The following is a 14,710-nucleotide window of genomic DNA, read 5'->3' as shown; positions in this document are numbered from 1 at the left end:
GTCTTTACTTTCCAATCTATACAATAAAATACCAAAAATATTTATCTTATTATCTCTATCAGATCTCACTTCTACAAGTGGCCGTGAGGGAATTGACAACCCCTTTATCGCGTTGGTTGCAACGTTCTTATTTGTTTGTGCAGGTATGAGGGACTTGCGTGTAGTCTCCTACTGGATTAATACCTTGGTTCTCAAAAACTGAGGGAAATACTTACGCTACTTTGCTGCATCACCCTTTCCTCTTCAAGGGAAAACCAACGCATGCTCAAGAGGTAGCAAGAAGGATTTCTGGCGCCATTGCCGGGGAGGCTTACACCAAGTCAAGTCAAGATTTGATCTCCCGTCAACGAGCCATTTGTGGCGCCGTTGCCGGGGAGATCTACGCACAAGTCAAGGCATACCAAGTACCCATCACAAACTCTTATCCCTCGCATTACGTTATTTTCCATTTGCCTCTCGTTTTCCTTCCCCCCACTTCACCCTTGCCGTTTTATTCGCCCTTTTTCCGTTCGTCTCTTTTCGCTTGCTTCTTATGTGCTTGTGTGTTGGATTGTTTGTCACGATGGCTCAAGACAATACTAAATTGTGTGATTTTTCCAATACCAACAACAATGATTTTCTTAGCACTCCGATTGCTCCTATTACCGATGCTGAATCTTGTGAAATTAATGATGCTTTGCTGAATCTTGTCATGAAAGATCAATTCTCTGGCCTTCCAAGTGAAGATGCCGCTACACATCTAAACAACTTTGTTGATTTGTGTGATATGAAAAAGAAGAAAGATGTGGATAATGATATTGTTAAATTGAAGCTATTTCCGTTTTTGCTTAGAGAACATGATAAAACTTGGTTTTTGTCTTTACCTAAAAACAGTATTGATTCATGGAATAAGTGCAAAGATGCTTTTATCTCTAAGTATTTTCCTCCCGCTAAGATCATCTCTCTTAGAAATGATATTATGAATTTTAATCAACTTGATCATGAGCATGTTGCACAAGCTTGGGAGAGGATGAAATTAATGATACGTAATTGCCCTACTCATGGATTGGATTTATGGATGATCATACAATTTTTTTATGCTGGATTGAATTTTGCTTCTAGAAATCTTTTAGATTCGGCTGCGGGAGGCACTTTTATGGAAGTCACTTTAGGAGAAGCTACTAAATTCATAGATGACATTATGGTTAATTATTCTCAATGGCACACCGAAAGATCTACTAGTAAAAAGGTTCATGCAATAGAAGAGATTAATGTTTTAAGTGGAAAGATGGATGAACTTATGAAATTGTTTGCTAATAAGAGTGTTTCTTCTGATCCTAATGATATGGCTTTGTCTACTTTGATTGAGAATAATAATGAATCTATGGATGTGAATTTTGTTGGTAGGAACAATTTTGGTAACAACGCATATAGAGGAAACTTTAATTCTAGGCCGTTCCCTAGTAATTCCTCTAATAATTATGGTAATTCCTACAACAACTCTTATGGAAATTTTAATAAGATGCCCTCTGATTTTGAGACTAGTGTTAAAGAATTTATGATTTCGGAAAAGAATTTCAATGCTTTGCTTGAAGAAAAATTGCCTAAGATTGATGAGTTGGCTAGGAATGTGGATAGAATTTCTCTTGATGTTGATTCTTTGAAACTTAGATCTATTCCACCTAAGCACGATATCAATGAGTCTCTCAAATCTATGAGAATTTCCATTGATGAGTGCAAAGAAAGAACCGCTCGGATGCGTGCTAAAAAAGATTGCTTTATGAAAGCGTGTTCTTCTAGTTTTCATGACAATAAGGATGAAGATCTAAAAGTGATTGATGTGTCACCTATTAAATCTTTGTTTTGCAATATGAATCTTGATAATGATGGGACTGGAGATGAGTCAACTTTAGTTAAAAGGCGTCCCAATGATTCAGAGTTTTTAGATCTTGATGCAAAAATTGGTAAAAGTGGGATTGAAGAGGTCAAAACTTTACATAACAATGAACCCACTATTTTGGATTTCAAGGAATTTAATTATGATAATTGTTCTTTGATAGATTGTATTTCCTTGTTGGAATCCATGTTAAATTCTCCTCATGCTTATGATCAAAATAAAGCTTTTACTAAACATATCGTTGATGCTTTAATGCAATCTTATGAAGAGAAGCTTGAATTAGAAGTCTCTATCCCTAGAAAATTTTATGATGAGTGGGAACCTACTATTAAAATTAAGATTAAAGATCATGAATGCTATGCTTTATGTGATTTGGGTGCTAGTGTTTCCACGATTCCAAAAACTTTGTGTGATGTGTTAGGTTTCCGTGAATTTGATGATTGTTCTTTAAATTTTCTTCTTGCGGATTCCACCATTAAGAAACCTATAGGAAGGATTAATGATGTTCTTATTGTTGCAGATAGGAATTATGTGCCCTTAGATTTCATTGTTCTTGATATAGATTGCAATCCTACATGTCCTATTATTCTTGGTAGACCTTTCCTTAGAACGATTGGTGCAATTATTGATATGAAAAAAGGAAATATTACATTCCAATTTCCATTAAGGAAAGGTATGGAACACTTTCCTAGGAAGAAAATTAAATTACCTTATGAATCTATTATGAGAGCCACTTATGGATTGCATACCAAAGATGATAATACCTAGATCTATTCTTACTTTTATGCCTAGCTAGGGGCGTTAAACGGTAGCGCTTGTTGGGAGGCAACCCCATTTTATTTTTGTTTCTTGCTTTTTCACTTCTGTTTAGTAATAAATAATTCATCTAGCCTCTGTTTAGATGTGTTTTTATGTTTTAATTAGTGTTTGTGCCAAGTAGAACCAATAGGATCTTCTTGGGTGATAATTATTTGATCTTGCTGAAAAAGACAGAAACTTTGCGCTCACGAAAATATTGTTAAAATTCACCCGAACGTGATAAAATACCAATTCTTTTTGCAGTATATCAATATACAAATTTTCCAGGTTATCCTAGTTTTTCAGAAGTTTTCGAGTTCCAGAAGTATTCGAACAAATCATATTGCTACAGACTGTTCTGTTTTTGACAGATTCTGTTTTTCGTGTGTTGTTTGCTTATTTTGATGAATCTATGGCTAGTATCGGGGGGTATGAACCATAGAGAAGTTGGAATACAGTAGGTTTAACACAAATATAAGTAAAGAATGAGTTCATTACAGTACCTTATTGTGGTGGTTTGTTTTATTTCGCTAACGGAGCTCATGAGATTTTCTGTTGAGTTTTGTGTTGTGAAGTTTTCAAGTTTTTGGGTAAAGATTTGATGGATTATGGAATAAGGAGTGGCAAGAGCCTAATCTTGGGGATGCCCAAGGCACCCCAAGGTAAAATTCAAGGACAACCAAAAGCCTCAGCTTGGGGATGCCCCGGAAGACATCCCCTCTTTTGTCTTCGTCTATTGGTAACTTTACTTGAGGCTATATTTTTATTCACCACATGATATGTGTTTTGCTTGGAGCGTCTTGTATGATTTAAGTCTTTGCTTTTTATTTTACCACAATCATCCTTTCTGTACACACCTTTTGGAGAGACACACATGAATCAGAATTTATTAGAATACTCTATGTACTTCACTTATATCATTTGAGCTAGATAACTTTGCTCTAGTGCTTCGCTTATATTTTTTAGAGCACGGTGGTGGTTTTATTTTATAGAAATTATTGATCTCTCATGCTTCACTTATATTATTTTGAGAGTCTTTTAGAACAGCATGGTAATTTTCTTTGGCTATAAAGTTAGTCCCAATATGATGAACATCCAAGATAGGTATAATAAAAACTATCATATAAAGTGCATCGAATGCTATGAAAAGTTTGATTCTTTATGATTGTTTTGAGATATGAAGATGGTGATATTAGAGTCATGCTAGTTGAGTAGTTGTGAATTTGAGAAATGCTTGTTCTAAAGTTTGTGATTCCCGTAGCATGCACGTATGGTGAACCGTTATGTGATGAAGTCGGAGCATGATTTATTTATTGATTGTCTTCCTTATGAGTGGCAGCCGGGGACGAGCGATGGTCTTTTCCTACCAATCTATCCCCCTAGGAGCATGCGTGTAGTACTTTGTTTCGATAACTAATAGATTTTTGCAATAAGTATGTGAGTTCTTTATGACTAATGTTGAGTCCATGGATTATACGCACTCTCACCCTTCCACCATTGCTAGCTTCTCTAATACCGTGCACCTTTCGCCGGTATCATACACCCACCATATACCTTCCTCAAAACAGCCACCATACCTACCTATTATGGCATTTCCATAGCCATTCTGAGATATATTGCCATGCAACTTACCACCGTTCCGTTCGTTATGACACGCTCCATCATTGTCATATTGCTTTGCATGATCATGTAGTTGACATCGTATGTGTGGCAAAGCCACCTTTATAATTCTTTCATACATGTCACTCTTGATTCATTGCATATCCCAGTACACCGCCGGAGGCATTCACATAGAGTCATATTTTGTTCTAAGTATTGAGTTGTAATTTTGAGTTGTAAGTAAATAAAAGTGTGATGACCATCATTATTAGAGCATTGTCCCAAGTGAGGAAAGGATGATGGAGACTATGATTCCCCCACAAGTCGGGATGAGACTCCGGACGAAAATAAGAAAAAGAGAGAAAAAAAGAGGCCACAAAAAAAGAAGAGAAAAAGGCCCAAATAAAAAAAATGAGAGAAAAAGAGAGAAGGGACAATGTTACTATCCTTTTACCACACTTGTGCTTCAAAGTAGAACCATGATCTCCATGATAGAGAGTCTCCTATGTTGTCACTTTCATATACTAGTGGGAATCTTTCATTATAGAACTTGGCTTGTATATTCCAATGATGGGCTTCCTCAAAATGCCCTAGGTCTTCGTGAGCAAGCGAGTTGGATGCACACCCACTTAGTTTCTTTTGTTGAGCTTTCATACACTTATAGCTCTAGTGCATCCGTTGCATGGCAATCCCTACTCACTCACATTGATATCTATTGATGGGCATCTCCATAGCCCGTTGATATGCCTAGTTGATGTGAGACTATCTTCTTCTTTTTGTCTTCTCCACAACCACCATACTATTTCACATATAGTGCTATGTCCATGGCTCACGCTCATATATTGCGTGAAGATTGAAGCTTGAAGCTTGTCGTCCATTGTGGTGACAATGGACTTGTGAAGATGTGTGGAAGAGTGGCTCACCCATAGTGGAGTATGGGGGAGCAATCAACTAGTCTTCATCGAGCCAACGCAATCAAGAAAGGTGGTCCAACTTGAGGGAGTCAAGATCGTCTTCATCTAGCTCAAGTGGACCATGTGCAAGGCAAAGGTTTGCCCTTGATAGGTTTTCTATTTTACCGGTCTCATGATGGTAGTTGGGAGACCGGGTTATAGGATCGTTTGCCGTACTATCAAGGGGGGCTCTCGATGAGTAGCTTGATCGTATCATTCGTAGAGAGCTCAAACCATTGCATCCTTGCATCATCTTTCTTGGTTCATGTTTGCTTCTCTTTGTGAGTTTTGGAGCTTTTGGTCATCTTGTTGACAAGCTCGAGTTCATCGAAAACGGAGTTCACTTGCATCTTCTATGATGTTTTCGATGTTGGAGGTTATGCCGGTTCTTCTCTGTTGGAGGTTTCACTCCTCTATGTGTTAGGCATAACTCCCCTGCCTCTTCTTACTATAACCAAGCCTACTGTGACTAACCTCTTAGGACCCAACTTGGTTGGGGACCAACTAGCTCAAACTTGATCAATAGGTGTTGTTGGAGGGCATTGGAGACTTGGCTACTTTATGAAGAATTAAGGGGACTTCATCATTCTAATTGTCTCAAGCCAAGTCATTCGGATTATCAAGTTTCTATCTTATATCCAATGTTCCTCCTTGCGGTAACTTGTGCTTAAAGTGTTTACATTGATAGTTACTTACCCCTTTGCATGTTTGGTTTTGTTCCTTGCATGTGTTTGTATATGTTGTGCTTCCAACTTGATTGTGTTGGTTTGCACATCATGTACGTGTGTGTCATGCGTTGAGCCTTTTGCATCTTGTTTATTTCTTAGTTGGCTCTTGTGAGAGATTAATGGAATATTCCATTATGGGGAGTGATGTGCTTTCTGCACCTCACAATTCTATATATGTGTGTACATGAGTAATACCATCTAGTATTGATATTTCAAGATTATCTAGTCGCTATGTGGTATGTCTTCTCATGAGAAATTCAAATTCTAAATCGTCCATTAATTATCTCTTGTTGGATCGTTATTTTGCCTCTTGTTTATCTTTAATTGGTATCACATTATGGGGGAGTAATATGCTATGTGTATATTACTAGCCTAGAAAATGTGTACATTTCAGATATTGTCACCTAGAATTGATATTGTAAATTATCTTGTTCCTAGGTGGCATGTTAGCTCTACAAGTGTCGGGACCCCGATTCTAAGTCACACCGATCTAGCATGTAACACCTCATATCACTTTGTGGACTCACGCACGGTATTCCCACGGGTGTCGCCTTACCATGGCCCGGGACCGTTTGCGCCTGTTGGCTCACGTATATGATAGTGTCGCTAGCATCCATATGACAAAAAACCCGGGCCGACATGACTAGTCGTGAACCCAAAGTGGCACTAACTTACGGGGACAGGCATACATGAAACAACATCGAGCATGTCGGTCAGCAGCGTGCGAATCCGGGCTGTAGCACTGGGCTAACAGGACTCCGGGAACCCGGGTTGTAGCAGGCTAGGCAGGACTCCGGATGTCACCGCGTGACATTTCCCCGAAGGGACAGACACAGGAACGAAGTGAATCACATGCCGGCCAGTCTAAGTGTTCCGGAGCAGTAGTGCTGGGCTAGCAGGACTCCGGTAAACCGGGCTGTAGCGGACTACCATGGCTCGGTGGAAGCACTAGACTACATTTCCCCATAAGAGAGGCTACCAAGGATAGACAACTAGGTTGTCGGACCCCACACATAGCAATATATGTTACATGTACGCATAACATGCAAGTATGTGTTGTACAACATGGCATCCCAACATAACACAAATTCATATAGATAAAAGGCCCAGAAGAGCCACATAGCATTAAGTACAAACAGGGGTCACATGACCCATCATTCAGAGCATACAAGCAACAGTAGCGTTACATGTCTGAGTACAGACAACTACAAAAGAAAAGGGCGAGAAGCCTGACTATCTACAAGCCCCTCCCAAGGGTACAAGATCGTAGCTGAGGTACAAGCTACTCGTCGAAGTCCAAGCGGAACTACTAATAAGACTGAAGTCTCCGCTGCAAAAACATAAATAAAGCAACATGAGTACAAAGGTACTCAGCAAGACTTACATCGGATCCTATCATACATGCATTTGTATCAAGAAGGTAGTGTGGGGTTTAGTTGCAGCAAGCCAGCTTTGACTCAGTGGCTATCCTGTTCTACGACTACGAGAAACTTCTTTGAGGTAAGAAGGCGCACACGAGTCCACTGATCACCACCTCAATACACCACTATGGATTCATTCCCGTCTCACTACGAGAAGCCATCCATAGCACTCACACTTATCTTGAGCATTTTAGGGTATCCACTTCAAGTTGTCTATGTACCACGTAAGCATCCAAGAAGTCCATAACCGAGGACACGGCTATTCGAATAGATCATGATAACCCTGCAGGGGTGTACTGCTCACACACGCTCTCGCCACTTACCGCCATGTACACGTCATGTACCTCGGCAACCTTCAAGCGGAAGCCTGGCGAGGGTGTCGGCCACGACCTGACTAACCACACAAGACACTAGTCCAGGTTTATCGCCTATTCGGGTTCCATCCGCAAGGAGATCCGGCCGGGGTGTCGCTCACGGCCCCAAACGATGTGTGCAGGGTTCCCGAGCCCACCATCCGGGTGCCACTCGGTACACCGGGCCACGTGTGCCTAGTCTGTCCCAAGCCCACCCTGCCGGGTGCCACTCGGTAGAAAAATAGCACTACCTACAAACACCAGAAACTAGTTGCAACTCCTGGACAGAGATCAAGTTGGTTAATAAGTCGAGAGGGGTCGAGTTACCGAAACCCAATGTGTGGTAGTAGCTAGTCATTGGACAACATACACAGAACTCGGTGCTTAAGGACGGTTCCAGTGAGACAACCCACCATGTACTCCTACATGGCCTCTCACCGCTACCTTTACCAAATCATGTTCATACACTTAACTCTCAGCACCAGAACATATCGTAACACTCCAATTCATTCCCAATGAATCAGACCTGACACAACTCTAAGAAATAGCAGGCAAGGCATGGTAGGAACACAACATGGCTCAATCAACTCCTACACATGCTAGTGGGTTTCAACTATTTACTGTGGCAATGACAGGTCATGCAGAGGAATGGGTTCAACTACCGCAGCATAAAGTAGCAGTTGAATCGTTGTTGTCCTAATGCAGTAAAAGAGAGCGGGAGCGAGAGAGTAGGATTGTATCGGAATGAACAAAGGGGGTTTGCTTGCCTGGTAGATCAACAGGGTGGCACTGCTCCTCAGACAGGTACTCTGGAACACTCTCCGGAGCAGGACCTATCGAGAAGGAACGGTGTCGACAATCAAAACACAATCATATGCAACAATATGATGCATGAATATTGCATGAATATGGCATGAATATGTGATGTATTTTGAGCCAATGCATTTAGCATTCAACTTGGAAGAGATCCATTTGAACCAAAGGTTCAAATGCAACTCTAATTTAAGTCCTTATATATGCCATTTATATGTTTTCACTTATACAGTAGGTATAAGTTGGTTTGTCATGCGTGAAACTAGTACAGATGGATAGATTGCATTTTTCTGATAATTTTTCATATATAAATTATTTAAATCTGAGCTACGGTTGAATTTCTATGAATTTTAGAAGTTTTGAACATTTTCTGGAATTTCCTGATTTAATTTAAATCCAGAAAAAGGGTTTATTGCGTCAGCACTGCGTCATCATGATGTCAGCGGGTTAGCGGCGCTGACCAAGTCAAACCTGACGTGTGGGGTCCACACGTCAGTGACTCAGTGTTAACCGGAGGGGTTTTCTAGTTAATCTAAATTATTTAGCGGTGCTGGGGCCCATTGTCAGTGTCAGTGGGGGTAGATTAGAGGGTGATTAGCCTTAAGCTAATCACCTGACAAGTCGGGCCCACATGGCAGGCCGGAGAGGTCGTCGCCGGCGACCTCTGGACGCGGCGGCGTCCGCGATATAGGCCACGGGGGCGGCAGCTGAGGGCACCGGGGCGTAGCCCGGGCTCGTCCGCATCCAGGGAAGGCAACGGAAGGACGCGGGGTGCCGGAGCTCGCCGGAATCAAGCTCGGGGCGGCGACCAGAGCACGGGTTCGAGCGGGATGCGGCTACGAGGCACGGCAGGGGCTGCGGAGGTTGACTACGGCTTCCTGGCGTCACCAGGAGCACGGTGACGCGCTCAGGAGCGACTAGTTTGGCTTCTGGTTACGGTGGCACCATGGACGGCGGCGAGGCGCTACGGCCGCAGCAAGGAGCGGTGCTGGAGCACGCAAAAGCAAGGGGGAGAAGAGGGGTTGGAGTCAGTGGCTCACGGTGAGGCCGGCGAGCAGATCAGCAGCTCGGGGGAGGCCCTGCAGGGGACGAGCGGCCGGTGGAGATCCGCGACGGCCGGAGACGAGGATGGCGATGGCGACGGCTCCACGGGGCGCTCCGGCTTGCGTGGCTTGGCGGAGAGCTTCAGAGCGAGGAGGCGGAGCTCCTGGGCGTGCCGGAGAGGCGAGGGGGTGGCGGTGGCTACGACAACGGTGGCCGGTGGCGATGGCAGCGCTCGGCCGTGAGAGAGATAGCGAGGGGGAAGAGAGAATGGGCATGGGAGAGAGCGAGAGAGGTGCGGGGCGGCGCGTGGCGTCAGTCGGCCGATCCAGGCGACGAGGGGAGAAGCAGGAGGTGGCGCACATGCGCGCGGGCGGCGAGCGCGTGCCCCTGTCCTCCTGGCGCGAGGAAGGGAACGACTGGCACGGCCAGCTGGCTGGGCCGGCCTGCTGGGCCGCTGGGCCAGGCCAGGTAAGTTTCTCCCCTTTTCTAGTTTGTTTCTGTTTTCTAATTTTCTGACATTTGTTTGATTTAGTAGAAATACTAAACCATTTTATTTACTTCTGTCAATTTTGCAGGGACCTAAGGGATTAATCCAAAGCCCCTCACCAAAATTCAGAATTTTTTGGACATATATAAAATATATAACATATATATATCCAATGCAAATAATTACTACATTAATTCCAAATGGCCCAGATAAATATTTATGAGCTCCTAAAAATATTGGTTTGATTTTTATCTCTGTCCATTATTTTCAGGGAGCAACATGAACATTTTCTTGGACCCTTTTGGAGCAATTTTTATCTGGGTCATTTCCAGAAATGATCCTGAGGGTTTCACAAATCCCCATTTCAAATTTAAATGAAATTTAGACATGATGCACACATGACTAGCTAGTCTAGGTCATACCAGAACTAGGGACGTGACAACTCGCCCCCACTTGAAAGAATCTCGTCCCGAGATTCAGGGGTTGATGGAAAGAAGGTGGGGTACTCCAGTCGAAGACGATCTTCTCGCTCCCAAGTAGCTTCTCTCTCGGAATGATGAGACCACTGAACCTTGAGAAACTTGATGTTCTGACGTCGGGTGACACGCTCTGCTTGATCAAGAATGCGAATAGGGTACTCTCGATATGTGAGGTTATCTTGGAGATCAAGCGTTTCGTGGTCCACTCTGCGGATGGGATCCGAGAAGCAACGCCTGAGTTGAGAGACGTGGAAGACATCATGGACTCGAGAAAGATGTGGGGGTAGTTCCAACTGGTAGGCAACCTCTCCTCGTTTAGCGAGAATGCGAAAAGGACCAATGTAACGAGGAGCCAACTTGCCCTTGATACCGAAACGATGGGTACCCTTTAGAGGAGTAACCCGAAGGTAAGCCTTGTCGCCAACTTCATAAGCCACTTCCTTATGATGACGGTCATACTGGCTCTTTTGGCGAGATTGGGCTGTTTTCAAATTCTCACGAATGATGCGAACTTGCTCTTCTGCCTCCTGGATCATGTCCGGTCCAAAGAATTGTCTTTCACCGGTTTCTGACCAGTTCAAAGGTGTTCGACATCTTCGTCCATACAGAATCTCGAAAGGAGCTTTCTTAAGACTGGATTGATAGCTATTGTTATAAGCAAACTCGGCGAAAGGTAGGCATTTCTCCCAATCCATACCGAATGAGATAACGCAAGCTCTAAGCATGTCTTCGAGAATTTGGTTGACCCTTTCCACCTGACCACTTGATTGAGGGTGGAAAGCGGTACTGAAGGAAAGATGGGTGCCCATGGCAGTTTGGAAACTCTCCCAGAAATGAGAAGTGAAGAGACTACCACGGTCTGAATTGATCTCTAGTGGAACACCATGAAGTGACACTATTCGAGAAATATATAAGTCAGCGAGCTGACTAGCAGTGATACTCTCTCGAACAGGTAGGAAGTGAGCCACTTTGGAAAGACGATCAATGACTACGAAGATAGCGTTATTCCCTTTCTTGGTCCTAGGAAAGCCGGTGATGAAGTCCATACCAACTTTATCCCATTTCCACTCAGGAATGGCTAAAGGTTGAAGGGTGCCAGCAGGCCTTTGATGTTCTGCCTTAACGCGACGACAAACGTCACAGTTAGCAATGAACTGAGCGATTTCTCTCTTCATCCTAGTCCACCAGAACCTCTGGCGTAGGTCCTGATACATCTTAGTACTACCGGGATGAATCGTGAGAGGAGATTCATGAGCCTCCTTAAGGATCAATTGCCGAAGATGTTGCTTCTTGGGAACCACCAGACGGTTCTCGAAGAGAACAACACCTCGATCATCTATAGAGAAACTACCAGCAATACCCTTGGCAATGTTTCTCTTGATCCGGGTAATCCCCGTATCATGCTTCTGGGCTTCTATGATATGATCCACAAGAGTAGGCTTCGCCACCAAGGTAGAAAGGAATCCTTTAGGAGCAATGTGAAGGTTAAGCTTACAGAATTCCTCATGGAGAAGTGGTTGGCCCTGCTGCAACATAAGATTGTTGCAATAGGACTTACGACTTAGCGCATCAGCCATGACATTGCCCTTGCCTGGGGTGTAGGTAATCCCTAAGTCGTAATCTGAGATCAACTCCAACCAACGTCTTTGCCTAAGGTTCAAATCTGGTTGGGTGAGGATATACTTGAGACTCTGGTGATCGTTGTAAATCTCGCAACGTTTACCGAGAAGGTAATGTCGCCATGTCTTAAGTGCATAGACTACGACTGCAAGCTCTAGATCATGTGTAGGATAATTCTCCTCATGTGGATGCAACCGTCGAGATGCATAGGCAATCACATGACGATCCTGCATAAGAATGCAACCTAGTCCCTGTCATGAGGCGTCGCAGTAGATAACAAAGTCTTTAGTGAAATCCGGTGGCACAAGTATGGGGGCAGAAGTCAGGCGTCTTTTCAGTTCCTGAAAACTATATTCACACTGTGGGGACCACTCAAACTTTTTATCCTTCTTGAGAAGTTCCGTGAGGGGTTTGGCTACTTTGGAGAAGTTTTCAACAAAGCGGCGACAATAACTAGCTAGACCAAGGAAACTCCTAACTTGTTTAACTGTTTCAGGTGGAGTCCAATCAAGAACGGCCTGAACTCTCTCAGGATTGACAGCAATGCCCTTACCAGAGATCACGTGGCCTAGGTAGGTCACTTCTGGCAACCAAAATTCGCACTTGGAGAACTTGGCATAAAGGCGGTGCTCTCTGAGTTTTTCTAACACAAGTCTAAGATGTTCGGCATGCTCTTCCTTGTCCTTCGAGTAGATAAGGATATCATCGAGGTAAACCACGACGAACTTGTCTAAGTACTCCATGAAGATCGAGTTCATCAAGTGGGAGAAGGTAGCTGGAGCATTGGTTAGACCAAAGGACATGACGGTGTACTTGTACTGGCCATAACGAGTGACAAAAGCCGTCTTAGGAATGTCCCCGTTTCTAATCTTGATTTGATGGTAGCCTAACCTCAAATCCATCTTGGAAAAGACTGAGGATCCAGCGAGCTGATCATACAGGTCGTTGATCCTGGGGAGCAGATACTTGTTCTTTATCGTGACCAAATTAACGGGACGATAATCTACAACCATCCGGTCCGTACCATCCTTCTTCTTGACGAAGAGGACGGGGCAAGCCCAGGGAGAAGAACTAGGACGGATGAAACCCTTTTGCAAGGACTCATCAAGTTGTTTCTTAAGCTCAGCTAGTTCTAAAGGTGCCATCTTGTAAGGTCTCCTAGAGATTGGGGCGGTTCCTGGGATAAGATGTATGACAAACTCTACATCTCTGTCAGGTGGAATACCTGGCAGTTCCTCTGGAAAGACATCCGGAAAGTCACGGGCTACCGGGATATCTTCAAGGTCTGGAAGAGGACTGGCATTAAGAGAATAGAGTTGACGCTTTGCAACTCTGGTGGAGACAGTGACTAACTTGCCAGATGGGTGTGTGAGTTGAACAGACCTGGTGTAACAATCAATCTTGGCATGATGAGCTGTCATCCAGTCCATACCCAAGATGATGTTAATATCTGTAGACTTGAGGGCTATAAGTGAGGCAAGGAATACAAGTCTGTCAACAAGGATTTCATTACCATGGCTTATTCTGGTAGTTTGCCATCTAGACCCTGGAGTTTGGACTTCAAGTGGAGTTGGCATATCACAAAATGACATGTCGTGCAAACGAGCATAGCCTTCAGAGATGAAGGAGTGAGATGCTCCAGTATCGAATAGAACCGAAGCTGGATGGCAATTGACAAGGAGTGTACCAAGAACGACATCCGGATCATCATGAGCGTCTTTAGCTGAGGCGTGATGCACACGTCCACGCTCAGTGGGAGCTGACTTGACACTGATCATCTTGCGTGATGGCTTACCACAGCCAACGGACTTCTCAGACAGGGGTGGGGCATAGTTGGTTTGAGAGCAGTCACGTGCATAGTGTTCTGGCTTCCCGCATGTGAAGCAAGTCCCTGAAGTTGGATGTGGACCCGCATTGACAAGCGGTCTACCAATAGGCCTGGGTGGATCATACTGCTGAACTGGGTGAGGCGCCACATAAGATGGCCTCGGTGCATATCCAGGTGGAAGAGCGGAGTTCGGAACCCAAATCCGGCGCTTATGAGAACTAGAACCAGAGGAAGAAACCAAATCACGGGTGTGCTTACGAGACTCCTCGTAGGTGAGCTGAGTTGTCTCCGCATTAATGGCCTTGTTCACAAGAGCCTGGAATGTACTGCAATGGTGCAACGGGAGATCACGACGCAACTTGGGGTTGAGACCCTTCCGGAACCTAGCATGCTTCTTAGCGTCCGTGGACACTTCTTCTGTAGCATAGCGGGCGAGGTTCTCAAACTCTCTATTGTAAGCATCAACAGCCATCTTACCCTGGGTGAAACTACAGAACTCTTCTCTCTTGCGGTCAATGAGAGCCTGAGGAATGTGATGCTCACGAAAAGCCTCAGTGAAATCTCTCCAGGTCGGTATCTGGCCAGCTGGAAGCATAGCCTCATAGTTCTGCCACCAAAGACTAGCAGGACCTTCCAGGTGATATGCCGCATAAGTGACCTTGTCACCTTCAGCTACATTCGCAGAACGCAGCTTGTGTGTGATACTACGGA

The sequence above is a fragment of the Aegilops tauschii genome, chromosome 6, assembly GCF_002575655.3.
Source record: "Aegilops tauschii subsp. strangulata cultivar AL8/78 chromosome 6, Aet v6.0, whole genome shotgun sequence".
Taxonomy (NCBI): Eukaryota; Viridiplantae; Streptophyta; class Magnoliopsida; order Poales; family Poaceae; genus Aegilops; species Aegilops tauschii.
This window is presented reverse-complemented; position numbering follows the sequence as displayed.